We start from the raw sequence: 14,135 nt of genomic DNA on the forward strand, positions 1-14,135 counted from the left end.
CTGTGGATTACATAACCTTAACCAAGCTTGCGTTGTTAATTTTAACGCAGCCAGGATGTACTCGCTGTCCTTGACCACAGCACAGACTCTCCGCCTCCCAATGCTTTGCTATGTTGTCACTAGTCCACAATTTGCCCTGCCCTTTCCAAGAACAGCAGTTCACAGTGTACGCACTTGAGTTTCCTTTCATGCAGTTCCTATTTGTCACCCCAAGAAATAAAGGAGCTTCAACAAAGACAGGTATACAAAGCGGCCCAGTACAATACCCCTCTGATAAATCACTACAGGTCGTTTTAATCTCCCTCCTCCGCTGCCCTTGCGTGTGTCTGCTGACAGAGTGTCCCACTACGCGCCCTTATCGATGAGAATTTCTCGTGACTACATGCCCGTCTCTGTCGTGGTTGTTGTTACCCCTCCTCTCCCCAGCGCACCGTAGCTAGTGTGCTGGTTTCGGAAGAGTTTTGTCACTCCCCTCTGATTATTCAGAAATTACTTTTGACTCGACTCGAATGGACCTCGGGATTGATCTTTTTTAACAAATTGTTCGGTTGAGAAGGTAGTGAATGCTCGAGTACGAGAGAGTGCCGACCAAAGAGCGGTATCCTCGCTATTTAGTGCTCGCCAACAGGCGCCGTTAATGTCTGACAGATCTCTTACCTCACTTTTTTCCCGCACTTTACATGATAAATATCTGTTTTCTATCCTCTCTTTCTAGACCGGCTAGTTTTCTAGAGAACCATCAGTGTCAAACACTGGCATCTTTAGTAATGAGAAATTTCTTCCGTTCCTTGCTCCACCCAAGGAAATGGACCAAAATTAACAATAAATAATTTAGAATAGAAGTTCATACAGAATAACTGAATGGAACTAGAACTTTTGAACAGATTTACTAGGTTATCTCGTTGTCTGGAATTGATCCACCATTTTGTTGTCTCCACAAATTTAAGACTAAAATTGGCAGCAATTTGCATAACTACATTTATTAAAACTTACTGCAGAACGATTTCAACTATGAATGAAATATGTGGCATCTCGATATGCATTTATTTATAAGTGAAACATAAACTTACTTTAACACCGGCTGTGATTACATGAACGACGAATGCATTTAAAATGGGCGAAACACAACTGCAACTTCTGCGATGCGTCAACATGGCCAACCCATTGAGTAAATTATCAACAAGTCGATGAAATTTCTCTCCATTCGCCATATTCGCATACTTTATATCGTGAAATATTTCTCTCTTTCTGAGATGGAAAAAGTCACTTGAGAGACTTGCAGAAGCGATATATATATATATATATATATATATATATATATATATATATATATATATATTTTTTTTTTTTTTCTAATGAAAGACATGCGAGTATGGCCAAAAATAATCTTAGGAACATCAGGTTTCGCATCTTTCTCCGAATACGCTGATGGATTCCATTAATTCATCAAGCCTGTTTTTCTGATTAATAACCACCTCATATGACAGTAAAACAGTTGTCATTGGATTTGTGAAAAACACAATTAAGGTTTTGAAATTTCGGCAAGATTTTGATTTTGAGATGACAGTCCCTGTTACTAGCACAATTTTTCATTAAAATTTTCACAAACAGTTCCTTGTATATTATGTACACTGTATTGAAGTATTGGGACGACATCATATTTTAAAGAAACCTAATTCCTATGTTTGAATAGTGTGTATGCGCCTCTTTGGCCATAACATCTTTCGCCATTTAAACATACGTCTTCACAGCTTGTAACAACGTAAGGCAGATATTTTAGACAACTCTTCTTTCAGCATGATCTAACTCACTGCCGGCATTCCAGTTCGTCCTAAAGGTTGAACTTTGAGAATAGTTGAAATCGGGTATGTGTGCTGGTCTGTCAGTTTTTTTTTAACATAGTTTTCTTCAAACCATGTCCCAATAGCACCTAATATACGATACTATATGTCATTATTTTATCAGACTGCATTATCCAGAGGTGTTCATATTTTCAGGTATCCAAACACTCAAAATTCCGACAATTATGTCACGACAAAAAGATCCAGATCATGCATTAAGTGTTCTCCAGGCAATTCCCTCTCCCATAGTGTTAGTCACTCCATATCGCGAACCGGTTACGACGTTCTTTACATCAGCGTAGTCTGAACTGTTGATTTCGATTGTTTTCCATGGTTGTTATCTGGCTATTATATGCATTTCACTGGAAATGGCCGCAAACAGCTGCCAGTTCTTTGCATAGAGCAGTGGTTCCCAACCTTTTCCCACTTTTGTACCCCCTTTAATAAACCCATTTCTATAAATTGTACCCCTTGTTTTTAAATACTAACACTTTTGTTCAGTGCCTCAAAAGATGCAAGATACAGTCTTAAATCCGTTTTTTCCGCCATTATTGATTACTTTTCATGTACCCCTGAAGGGCCCAGCGCGTACCTCCGGAGGTACGCGTACCGCCAGTTGGGAACCGATGGCATAGAGTATTACCACTAACCTGATCTTCTGAAAAATTTCCATGCCTCCTTCCGGGGCAGTATTCGGTCCATCGGTGTGTAAGTTTCCTGGGCCTTCTTGGCAGAGGAAAATGCACCACGTGAGAGTGATATCTCGTATATGGAACGCCCAAATATGATGCAGTACTCATATTTGCATCAGCTGATAATATTGCCTACAGTTTTGGGGAAGGTGCAATCTTATCAATGCGGCAAACAGATACGCGACTGACATATTTTATAATAACATCTCTTTTGAAGGCCACGAATTCTTCTTTTCGTGTCATTGACAGCATGTATATGTACAATCGTCTGTAGGAAAATCTCTTTATACAGCAATAATATACATGTAGGACGGCAGGAATGTACATGTTTCATTATGAAATAGGAAGCGTCTCCCTTACTTCTGCGAATGTATATTAGACTGATTTACTTTCATTTGAAAAGTTCCTCGTGTCCTAGCAAAATTCTAACTTCACCTTTCCTAATCAAATGATATACTGCATCACTGATTTTTTTTTTAACTTTACAGATTTATAACTGAAACTGTCTTATCAATATTTCCTTAAAAATTCTGTTAGAATACTTAACACAAACCGTAACTACAGGAATTTCAGATGTAATTAATTGGCATATCAGCTTGCTAAACGATGAGTAATATCAATTAACTATATCGTAAATGAAGTAATCTTGTTTCTGTACCTGAGATTCCAGAGGGCAACGAGAGAGTGTTTTTTTGTTGTTGTTTGTTTGTTTTGGTAAATTACCTATTCTTGTGTGCGAGTGAGATACTCTAGTAACTATTAAACAGTCTAAGTACATGTCTGAGACATTTTTACGACTAAAAATTCGTAAGATTAAGTACTTACTATAACATATTCCAATATGTGTATTGTACTCGTGTATAACACACACAGTTTCCCTGTTATATAACAGGGAAATTCACTGTGTGAATCCCGGATAAATAACTTGCGAAGTTTAATAGTTTTCTGCACCTTTAATCAGCTTTCGTTTGGTAAATGGAAGGAAAATACAATCCATGGAGATGTGCTAGTTTCCTATGACCTCCATAAAAAACTTGGGAAGTTGTATAAATTTTGAAGGGATCTTCTACGTCGCGTTAGCTCTTGTTTAAACTAGAAAGAAAGTAAATCGGTCAAGTGGATTTCTGGAAATAAATGCAGAATAAAAGCATGAAGACATCTCATTTGTTAGAAATAAGGGAAGATACAAAAATGGAATATGGAAGAGAATTGAGTGCTACAGTACTGCTGCCTTCTATTATACAAAACAATCTTTAATCGCTTCATATTTCTGAAACTGGTTCTTATGGAAATCACACTGGACCGAATCGCTTCCTAAACCCTCAGTTAAAGTTTTTTTATATATATATATATATATATATATATATATATATATATATATAAACTTTAATATATTATAAATTATTATATATATATATATATATAATAATTATTATTATTTTAACAGATCTGTGTCAATATTCGGCTTTCATTTAAAACGGATCAAATAATAGAAATAATCCGAAACGATCGCAAAATCTTTTTGCAAGAGCATACTTGTAAAGTGACGCCATTCATTATCATAATACCTGAAGGTAGCGCCCCTTCTTGACTTATGTATCGGAAAAGAAATGTTATAATCAGTAATAAGTCATATTTTGGCGTTATTAATTATCTGATTTAAATTAGCTGGACATTTTTTATGATGTGATAAAAAGATTTAGATAAAAATCCGCACAGTCAGATAGCAAAACGAATGTGATAAGGGAATATGGTAAATCGAACAAAATCGATCGAATGGATTTCTTGGAAATATAGAAAGTTCATAGGAACATATTATATATACACGCATATACATGAGAGACTGCAAGGCCTATAGCAAATGAATTGTGTGTGTGGGCTAGAGTCGAGTGAAGTAATCTGCTGATATTCTTTTTGAACAGCTGGAAGCGGTAGTCCTTGTAGAATACTTCATGGGGAATGGCTAAACAACCACCTATTCTAGATGACTAGATGGAATAGGTGGTTGTTCAGTGAGCCAGACGTTCAAGTGTTGAGCAGTTGTTGAGAGTGTTCCTGTAGGTTTAGCAGAATTGGGGGAAGTATGATGGATGGCAGTTCTGCTGAACAGCGCCCGTAGAAATATCTGTACAGGAGACAATGCGGGAACTGACTGTGTACGAGGCAGCGGTTGAAGGGAGTCTGCGAGAGAGGGATCAATCAATCAATCAACCAACCAACCGAACCGCTCTTCTGAACTGCATCGCAAATTTTTAGAGGTCTTAGGTGCACCACCCCAAATGCGACAACAGTATTCTAAGATTGGGAAGATTTGAGAATTGTACAGAGTAAGCAATTGGACGGAAGAGAAGTACCGTCTTGTTTGAAAAAAGCATGCCAAGTTTCTTGTGAGCTGATTATTCTTTAGAAATGATCTGATTATGCCATGAAAGACTAGAAGTAAGATTCAGTGTGACAGGAAAGATCTAGTTTTGACCATTAAATTGAGTATTATCAAAGGGAATATGAAGAGAAAAAGTGAAGAACTATAGGTCCTTTGTGGCAGAAAACAAAAAAATTTCAGTAGCAAATCTCTTAAGCACAACTGGTAGATTCCATCAGGAAGAAACCTATACGTTGTTCAATATTCTTCTGATGTCTTTCTGGCAGAATGATACAGGAGACATGCAGTGCGATGTTCCAGGTAAATAAGGAAGTGGCGAGCTTTATTATTTTTTTTCCGTCTATGTAATTTAGCGTAGGTTGCGAATAAAACTGGAGTTTTAAACTCATGCTACTAGTTTTTTTTTTCCTTGGACCGCACTGGCACACTTCTTGGAGACCATGGCTTGCATATAGGGTGGAAATTTGAACAGATTGAAAAACGAAAGCTTCCATTCCATCATGGATGTTTTTTTGCAACAAAATGACCACGTATCTGGATTGGAAGAACAGAAACACACATACACACACACACACACAAGGTTGGATGAATATACGCTCATCCGTGACGAGCAGTTGCAGACTGGACAAAATTTTTTTTTTATTTAATAAAAAACTTTCTAAAACAAAACTTTTTGACGTTAAAAAACAGAGCACAACTGCGCAGTTAATGGAACACTTATTGACTATTTTGAGACGTAATTTAAAAATAGGGGTCTTGGGCGAGTAAATTTTTTGCGTGGCACGTAGGATTTTCCATAATTTGTCGAGACCTATACACAGATATATTACACCATCATCACCAGACATTGACAGATCACATCTCCTTAATCTTACTCAGACAGCTTAGCCATATGTAGTTAATAATAACAATGAATTTGCAAAAATCGATTGATTACAATTTCTTCGACATCTTGATTTCAGGCACGAAAGAAACCTGCAATACATAATAATATTTTTATGTGGTTGCCACTACGAAAGGTTATATGTGCAAACATAGTACACTAGCACCCTGAGTAGGCTAAGGATTTATTCATTTGTATATTTTTATTTGGTCTAGAGATCAAACATGGAACTTTTTCTGGCCACTTCATGCCTCCAATAAGAGGCGGTGATCTCACACCGGACGACGAAATTACTCTCCAGATAATCACAAACAGCTACGTCACCGCAGGATTCGAATCCGTAACCTCTTGGTTGGATAGCGGATACGCTAATCACTGGGTCAACAATAACGAAAACTTAGAAGTAGAATTTAATAAGAACTTAGAATCAATATCGGAACTACTAACATTTTGATAACTATAATCCAACCAATCAAATAAAGGTGGGATGACAAATGTGCACGGCATGCAATTGTACATCCATGTTAGCGGTCGTTGTTCTAATGCTATAAAATTCGTTTCGTAAGTGGGATGATTTTTGCACGGTTCACAGAAAGATTTCAAATCTTTAATGACAAAAGAATTTTTCTTGCATGATCCTAGTTAGCAGTCAAACAGGTTTCTTCGAACACCCCTGACAACTTCCGTTATAATATCAAGTTTTTCATGACGGTGATATCACGTAGCAGGTAATTATCTTTTATCTTTCCGAACTGGACGACTTTCACGTAAAATTCTTGTATCTAAAATATGATAGGAGCGAATATTTGATTAATTGGCATCGACAAATGATCCAGTTAAAAAAAAAAAAAAGACTTCTCGATGCGCAGATAAAAAATGACACCAGTGATGCATTATTTAAAGCCCGATCTGGAGTGAAAACAAGAGCAATAAATCAAAATATATAAAAGCCAATAAATATATAAATATAGTCGAATTTATTTAAATGCTAGTTTAATTAGAAGTATAATTGCTGATACATATGACTGTGCGCGCGCGCAAGACGTCTGTGTTATCTAGACACTATCGCATATTCTTTCATCCATTTTTAAACAAATAGGCGTTCATCGTGAGGCGATGATTGACTGATGGCATTTTCTCCACCCCTCATTAACGATAGTCAGTTTACGGCAGCTACAAGATAGGGAAATAATGGCGAGGCCTATTCAGACAACCGAATCGCTAGTAGTAATTATGTTACGGATCATCCAAGACACACACTCATCTTGATGAATTCTTTGTTAAAAAAAAAAAAAAAGCCACTTTTTTTTTTTTTTTTTTTTTTTTGAAACGGTGAAAGAGAAAGATAGAATGTTGATAAAACGTCACGACTTTTCACATAACATGCTACATGATTGTTCAACGGTACGAAAAAACATTTAGCCAAAGAAATCAGTGATAGCTAAGTTGTAAACACATATACGCTTAAGATTTTGGAATTGCATTTCTCCTAATGTTCTGAAAACCATAATAAAGACGAAAGTAATAAGAGTCCACTACAATTCTATCATTATCACACAAAATATTAAGTTATCGGTATTGCTAGGGGAATAAGAATTTTCCATTTTGTGAAAGAATGCTGCAAGGGAATCCTGTCTTGCATTCATTTTGGTTATTTGTTCGATAGCCAGATGGGTTTATGATTTTAATCCATGCAGCATCCAGATTGCGAAAACTAAAATACGAAACTAAAAAGCAATTTAAGCTTTTTAGTTTCATGTACATAATTGCATGCCAATAATCAATCGAGACGAGTTAATGGTTTTCCAAAAAAAAAAAAAAAAAAAAAAAAAAAAAAAAAAAAAAAAAAAACGAAGACTGAAGGGTTGAAATAAATATTGTATTTGAAAAATGTCACTACTTTCAAGCACATTTTTAATTTCTTATCCACGCTGGCTGCTGGATTAAATTTTTTGCAAGACAAGTTCCATCTAGTATGCCACTTGCAGAAATTCCTCCATCCCATTCTTGTTCTATACTCAAGTAAAAGTTACATTATTGCGACATTTTCATCTCAGAAGCCGATTTATATTTCTGAAATGGAAAAGCTGGACGAGAAAACAAAATCAATCCTACAACCGACTAACTCAGTAGGACAATGGAAAAATCTGGATCTCGTGTAACTCGAACGTCGGACGAAACATCCCCGAAAGGATTGCGTAGGGCCTATTTCAAGGAACGTGTCATGAAACCTCCAAATGGTTAAGGATGACCGATAAATTATGTTATAACTAATTCTCTAAGAATTAGTAATAAAGATTATAAATGCATTTCAATATCTTGTACAAATAATGGTCATTGTAGTCGTACGATTAAGAATACCAATGATTATTCTTCAATTATATGAAATTGTAAAATATGTAATCGTAAACTTTATTTGAAAACTAGTTCCTTTCCTGATATTCATAACTTTAAGGAACTTTGCTTTCGATTAGGTTCTAGTATTCGGGAATTTTAAAATGAAAATAAAATAAAATAAAATTAAAAGGAATAGAAAACCCACTAATATGCAAAGTATACCTATAACTTTCAAGATTCCTTTATTTGTAGGTCAGAGATTAGTTTTTGTGTGTGCGGAATACAAGATTATATATACACAGAGAGAGAAAGTATAGTAAAAAAAGAAGTTGGTTCGAATTTAGGCGTTATTTTTAATAATTAGTGTCCAAGCAGCCGCTAGTAAAGTAGAGTCAATCTCATTTCTTCCGTATTTGGTCCATTTTTACACGAGACTATGGATTTTTTTTATATATTACTTTTTTTTTAGATGAGATAAGCGAAACAGTTGAATGAAGTAATCCGTAGAGGCATCTAAGGAGAAAACAACCCACTATTTATTTTGTTATATTCAGCTGGATTTCCCAGAATATTAATATTATTATTACATAACACCTCCAAAGACTCATCGAGGGAGGATACCTACTCCACAACTCTCCGTCTCTACCATGCCACCAACTGCAACTACCTTCATCATCTACACCAACGCCATCTACCGACGACCACCACCGCTAGTATTTTCACAGAAAAACATCCATGCTCACAGCAGGATTCAAACACGCAGTCTTTAGGCTGGACAACAGATACTCTAACCACTCAGCCAACCAGGCCCGAGTACCCTAAGTAATTGAAGGAACCACAATATTCCAACTTTGGTCGAAATCGGTTGAACAATGTGACTTATGTCTACAAATGAGTTAACCACTTCATTTTGATACGAATGTGCCAAATGTTTTCAGAAAGCCAGAAAGGATTATATTACGAATTTGATGGATCGCATGTAATGATACACATATTTGCATAAAACAATCACTTAACCTCACATAAGCATCTTCACATTGGTATGGTTAGCCGAAATTAACAGCTGAACTTGAACAACGCCAAAAATATCCATATTTCAAATTCAGTCGAATAATGCAACCTGAAGATGTCTGAAGAAGAAGAGTGGAAAAATTACGTTTTTTGCTGTTTCCATTAGTTTAGTTAGTCCTTTTTTAATTAACTGAATTTAAGTCTTGAATAATAGGACTTGCTCTGCCTAATTTGAACACCTTCATCGAATAACCAGCATATCGGTGAATGATATTCATAATTTGAAATCAAAGTGACAGCAGTCGAATTTTGGGTCCAATGAGTCTCATAATTAGAATAGTCAGTAACTCGCTTATATGTGGTATGCCCTGATGTGACTTGATCCAGTAAATGGGAACAAATTTATTATAATACAATGACACTTGTATATATATTTTATCACGTGTTCTCCAGATTTTGGGAGTCCATTCAGATCTTCGCGAATTTCTGATATTCCACTGGACTAGCACAGTACTAGAGAGGAAAAAAAATCAATCAGCAGATGAAGCACCGGTTATTAGAAATTATCAGATGAAATCGATACACGTACAGAGCTCTTTTTTCGTGTGCATATTTACCAACAACTTCTGTACTTCAAGTCAGTTTTTTCTCCTCTGATCCACTTTATTATCATTCAGCATGTATGAACAAAATAACAATAATTATAAGATAATCATAAACATCCTGATCACACTTGTTTAAAATATACTATTAGTGATTAAAAATCATTCCTATTGGATGTTTTCCACGTAGGCCTGTCTCATCTCTTTCTGGAAACGCTCTTATTTTCCTCCTTGTGCTACATTAAATTACTATCTCAGTATCTCCGTCAGACATATGTTGGATGGTTTAGTAATCTATTCAGCCCCTTTCCTCTACGAAATGAAGTGACAAATGGTACGACTGAAAGGAAAACCAATCCTCTCGAAGTGTGTCAGTTATGCGAGTGAGAAGGGGAAAAAATACCCATTCTGTTTCATCTTTAGACACCACGGCACCATAACAGGAACTTTCACTATGATTCTTGTAAAATGCTATATTAAGTGGCGCGGAACAGAATTTATCAATGGTAGAAAAAAGAAGCCACCCATCACCTTACAGTTCTGTATTATGGCTTATTGAAGGAGAGTGTGGTTGATGTTTAAAGCCGGGAAGAGCTCTTTGCTTTGATGAATTGCTCTTATTCTATCATACGCGCCAGTGTAATATCATCGTCTGCGATTCAGACGCTTCCCCAGAGTGGCCAAATAAATCTTCGATACTTGGAGTTTACCAATATATGACTTTATTATGTCATTCACTGGGCATTTCATTGGATCTCTCATTCACCGGTGAACTCTACGTTTTTGCGCATTGCTCCGAGATAAAAACACAAGATTGAAATTCCTCATAATGTTCACTATTATCAATTGAATGGCCCTTTTTTTTTTTTTTTCCAAATGTTTTACCTTAACTTCTGAACAAGTGTTCTTCGGCAGCAATAAACCTTCTACGATATTTCTAAACTGACTCGCTCAGGACATTAAAGTGTACCGCAAAGCTATTTTGCGTGAAAAATGCTAATAAAAATCTATTAACTATAAATATTGAAATTAATTCAACATTTTATAATTATAAATATCCGATTCAAGGTTGCTGGAATTCAAGTCTATTCAGTTCCTCCAGCTTGAATGCGATATTTAATTAGATGCATAGATTCCTTAGCTATAATATTAATTTGACTAAGAATATATATACAGACGTCATAAGCACAGAGTATATAGTGTATCAATTATGTAAATATATATTTGAAGAGTCAAAATCGAGTGCCACTTATCTATTCACCTAATGGATCTGTAGAGAACCAAAGCATGGTCCCCTTTTAGTTAATTAAAATATATTTGTCTCTTGTAAACTGAACTCGAATGTAGACATTTGGAATTGAAATAATCAGATATTCACGACAGAACGTCTCCACAGAAAAGTGACGTCACGTCACCCGACTATCAAATTATTTTTTAAAAACATTGACGAGAGTACTCATAAACGAACAGCATATCAAGACGTTGAATAAAAGGCGAAATGCTCGTTGAAAAGTACCGGTTTCGCTATTCGGAAAATAATTTCTACTCTAAAATTTAGAAAATTATAAAGCAAAAAATATAAAAAAATACTATATGGTGTACATACAATCGTTACTTATCGAATTACTTAATCTGCTTGTGATTCAAATTACGTAATCAGTGATTCATGGTGCTCAAACTAGGACACTCTCAAAGTAAATCAGCATTTAACAGCATATAGAAGATTTAAAGTTAAAAATAAAATATTTCTCTTTTTATTTATTTATTTTTCTTGTTTAAATGAAGGTAACAAAAAAATCAGTACTTTGTAGTGATCATCATACCTTTCTCCTAAGTTATTGTGTACTTAGAGAGAAAAATATCTCAATCAGTAAAGGGCTGTCGTAATGTAGTCAGAAGAACGATATATGCACGTCAAATGGATATGGGTTCAAATCCCATTTAAGACACGATTAACATTTATAAGGATTTTTCATCTACAAGCAGCTTTCCTGCAATGAAAAGAGATACCAGTTCTTTCCTCTAAGAAACACTATCCCCCCACCCATAAAACATACCAACCCAACAAGTTTGTTAGTTAACCATTTCCACTTTTCCATCTAAATAGTTTAAGATATCTTACAGAATAACAGAAATGCCACAGATAGCTCTGCTACAAAAATATTGGTTCAAATTCAAGGGATTTCATATTTTGGTACTTGAAGGAATCACCAGCATAAAGTGTGATTAGATAAGTAGAAAATGCATGTAAATATTTACAGTGTAAGAAGAACATTTGTTGGCCAAATGGTTAGTGCTCTCCAAACAACAGGCTGCAGACTCAAGCCCCACCGCATCAATGCAATTTTTGTGAATGTCATTAGGTGACAAATGAACCATATCACATCGCCTGGTGCGAGACCATCACCCTGTTAATTGGAGTTCTGGAGCGGTTTTAAAAAGTTTATTTATTTTTTGGAGAATGGTTTCCGAATGATCTATTCTTAAAACCTCACACGGAACTAATACAAATACACTAATAGCCCTTTGGTGGATGGGATTAGCGAAGTTAATCCATTTAAAAATATGGAAAGTTTTGTGAAAGTTAACTATTTCCTTTTTAGAGGTTTATCATCAAGATTTTCCGACTGAAAAAAATTGATTAGTTCAACAATGCAGTGCGATAATTGCAAAATCTACCACACATTATTATTAATGCCATGTTACTGTTGTTATCTGAATGAGGGAAAATAGAGTGACAGTTATATAAAAGTAATGTGAACAACTAAAGTTCAAGAAGATCAGATTAAAAAATGAAATGAAAACTAACCGCACTTCCAAAATACCACTGAAGTCAGATAAGGTATCAAAGTATTAGTCTAAGAAAATATGCAATCTAAGAATTTTTGATAAGAGTAAAGATGTGATTTTCCTCTATAGGACACTAAGTGGCAGAAATACCGTTTTGTACAAAACGAGTACGAAATTATAGGAGTTAAGAAATAATGACAATCGTGAACCCTCATAACTGGTATAGCTAATAAGGAAATAGAAGGAAGTCATCATGTTAACAATGGAAGATTTAAGTAAGCACCAGTCTTTTGTCTTGATAAGATTAGAACGTCACGCTACCATTGGCATGAAGTTCTCGCTCTGAAGACACGGGTACCTAAATTTAGGCTTCTAAGCAGTCTTCCAGTAGGAGTAAATACAACTATTGCCCTTTCATTAAATCGAACAAGTCTTTTGAAAAACAGAAAATGTACACACAATTTCAGATCCTCGAACATGTGAATCGTGGCAAAAATCACGAAATGTGCCCGAAGTCAGGTTTTTAACAAGGATTTCCTCGATCATTTCCAGATGCTAGAGCTTCTGGTGTTCGGCTGTTGGCGTGCAATTCATGCTTCTGCAGGATACACCTTTCCCATAGACTCATTTAACAATTAAAAGCTTACAAATCATCACCTTTCAACAACTAAGATCTGTTATTTTCTTGAAATTTCCGGCTCCAAATTCTTCTTGCCCACTGAAGGCGTCCTCCCTTACTACCTGTCCGTCAAGGAAACAAAACACCTGGGTTATGAGCCAAGCAGGCCGCTGTTACGTAGACACCTCAAAATCGGGGGAAATTAGGGAGGGCAAACTGCGGACAGGTGGTCGTAATTTTGTGGGATGCTGTCCGTCCGTTCATACACCGTGGATAGTCAAGGAGGCGGTCGCAGTAATCCAACGCAACACGTGCTTATCAGTTTATTGCCGGACGTGAAACTTTCCTTAATAATAAAGGAGACCTTTTCAATCGCTCTTGGCCTCTGATGATATCCTGGTCAGTCCAACAATGGTCTCAGTATGTGAAGTCGTAAAAGAAAAAAAAACGGAAGAAAATAAGTTCGACATATTACTCAAAATAAGGGTTATTGGTGCTTGTGACACAGTTTCACATTTTCCTTCAACATTTTTAATCCCCAAACTGAGTTAACATTTAGTGCTAAGAGACACATATTACGGAACATGTCTGCCTTTCTGCCAATTATAGAGGAACAATTTAAAAATAAAAAAATCAATAAAACGTTATGAATACTCTTAATATTAGCAATAGAGATATTCAATGCCTTAATAAGAATTTCTATATTCCGCATCCAACAGGAACATAATTTCAGTCCTCTGAATAATACTAAATTATAAGTAATTTAGCATTTTAATATCAACAGCAGGATATACTACAGAAATATTAAGTGATTTGCTAAGCTCGTTATTAAAGAAGCACAAGACAAAGATCTACCTAAGAAAAATTCACCTTAGCAAAATGAATCTTATTTTAATGGTTTCAAATAAGGTCCATTGAATTAGGCTTACCATTTAGACTGCCAGAAAAATTTCAAAGTCATGATCTGTTAGCATAAA

Source organism: Typopeltis vanoorti, chromosome 16, assembly GCF_054136105.1.
Source record: "Typopeltis vanoorti isolate ZY-2024b chromosome 16, IOZ_Tvanoo_1.0, whole genome shotgun sequence".
Classification (NCBI taxonomy): domain Eukaryota; kingdom Metazoa; phylum Arthropoda; class Arachnida; order Uropygi; family Thelyphonidae; genus Typopeltis; species Typopeltis vanoorti.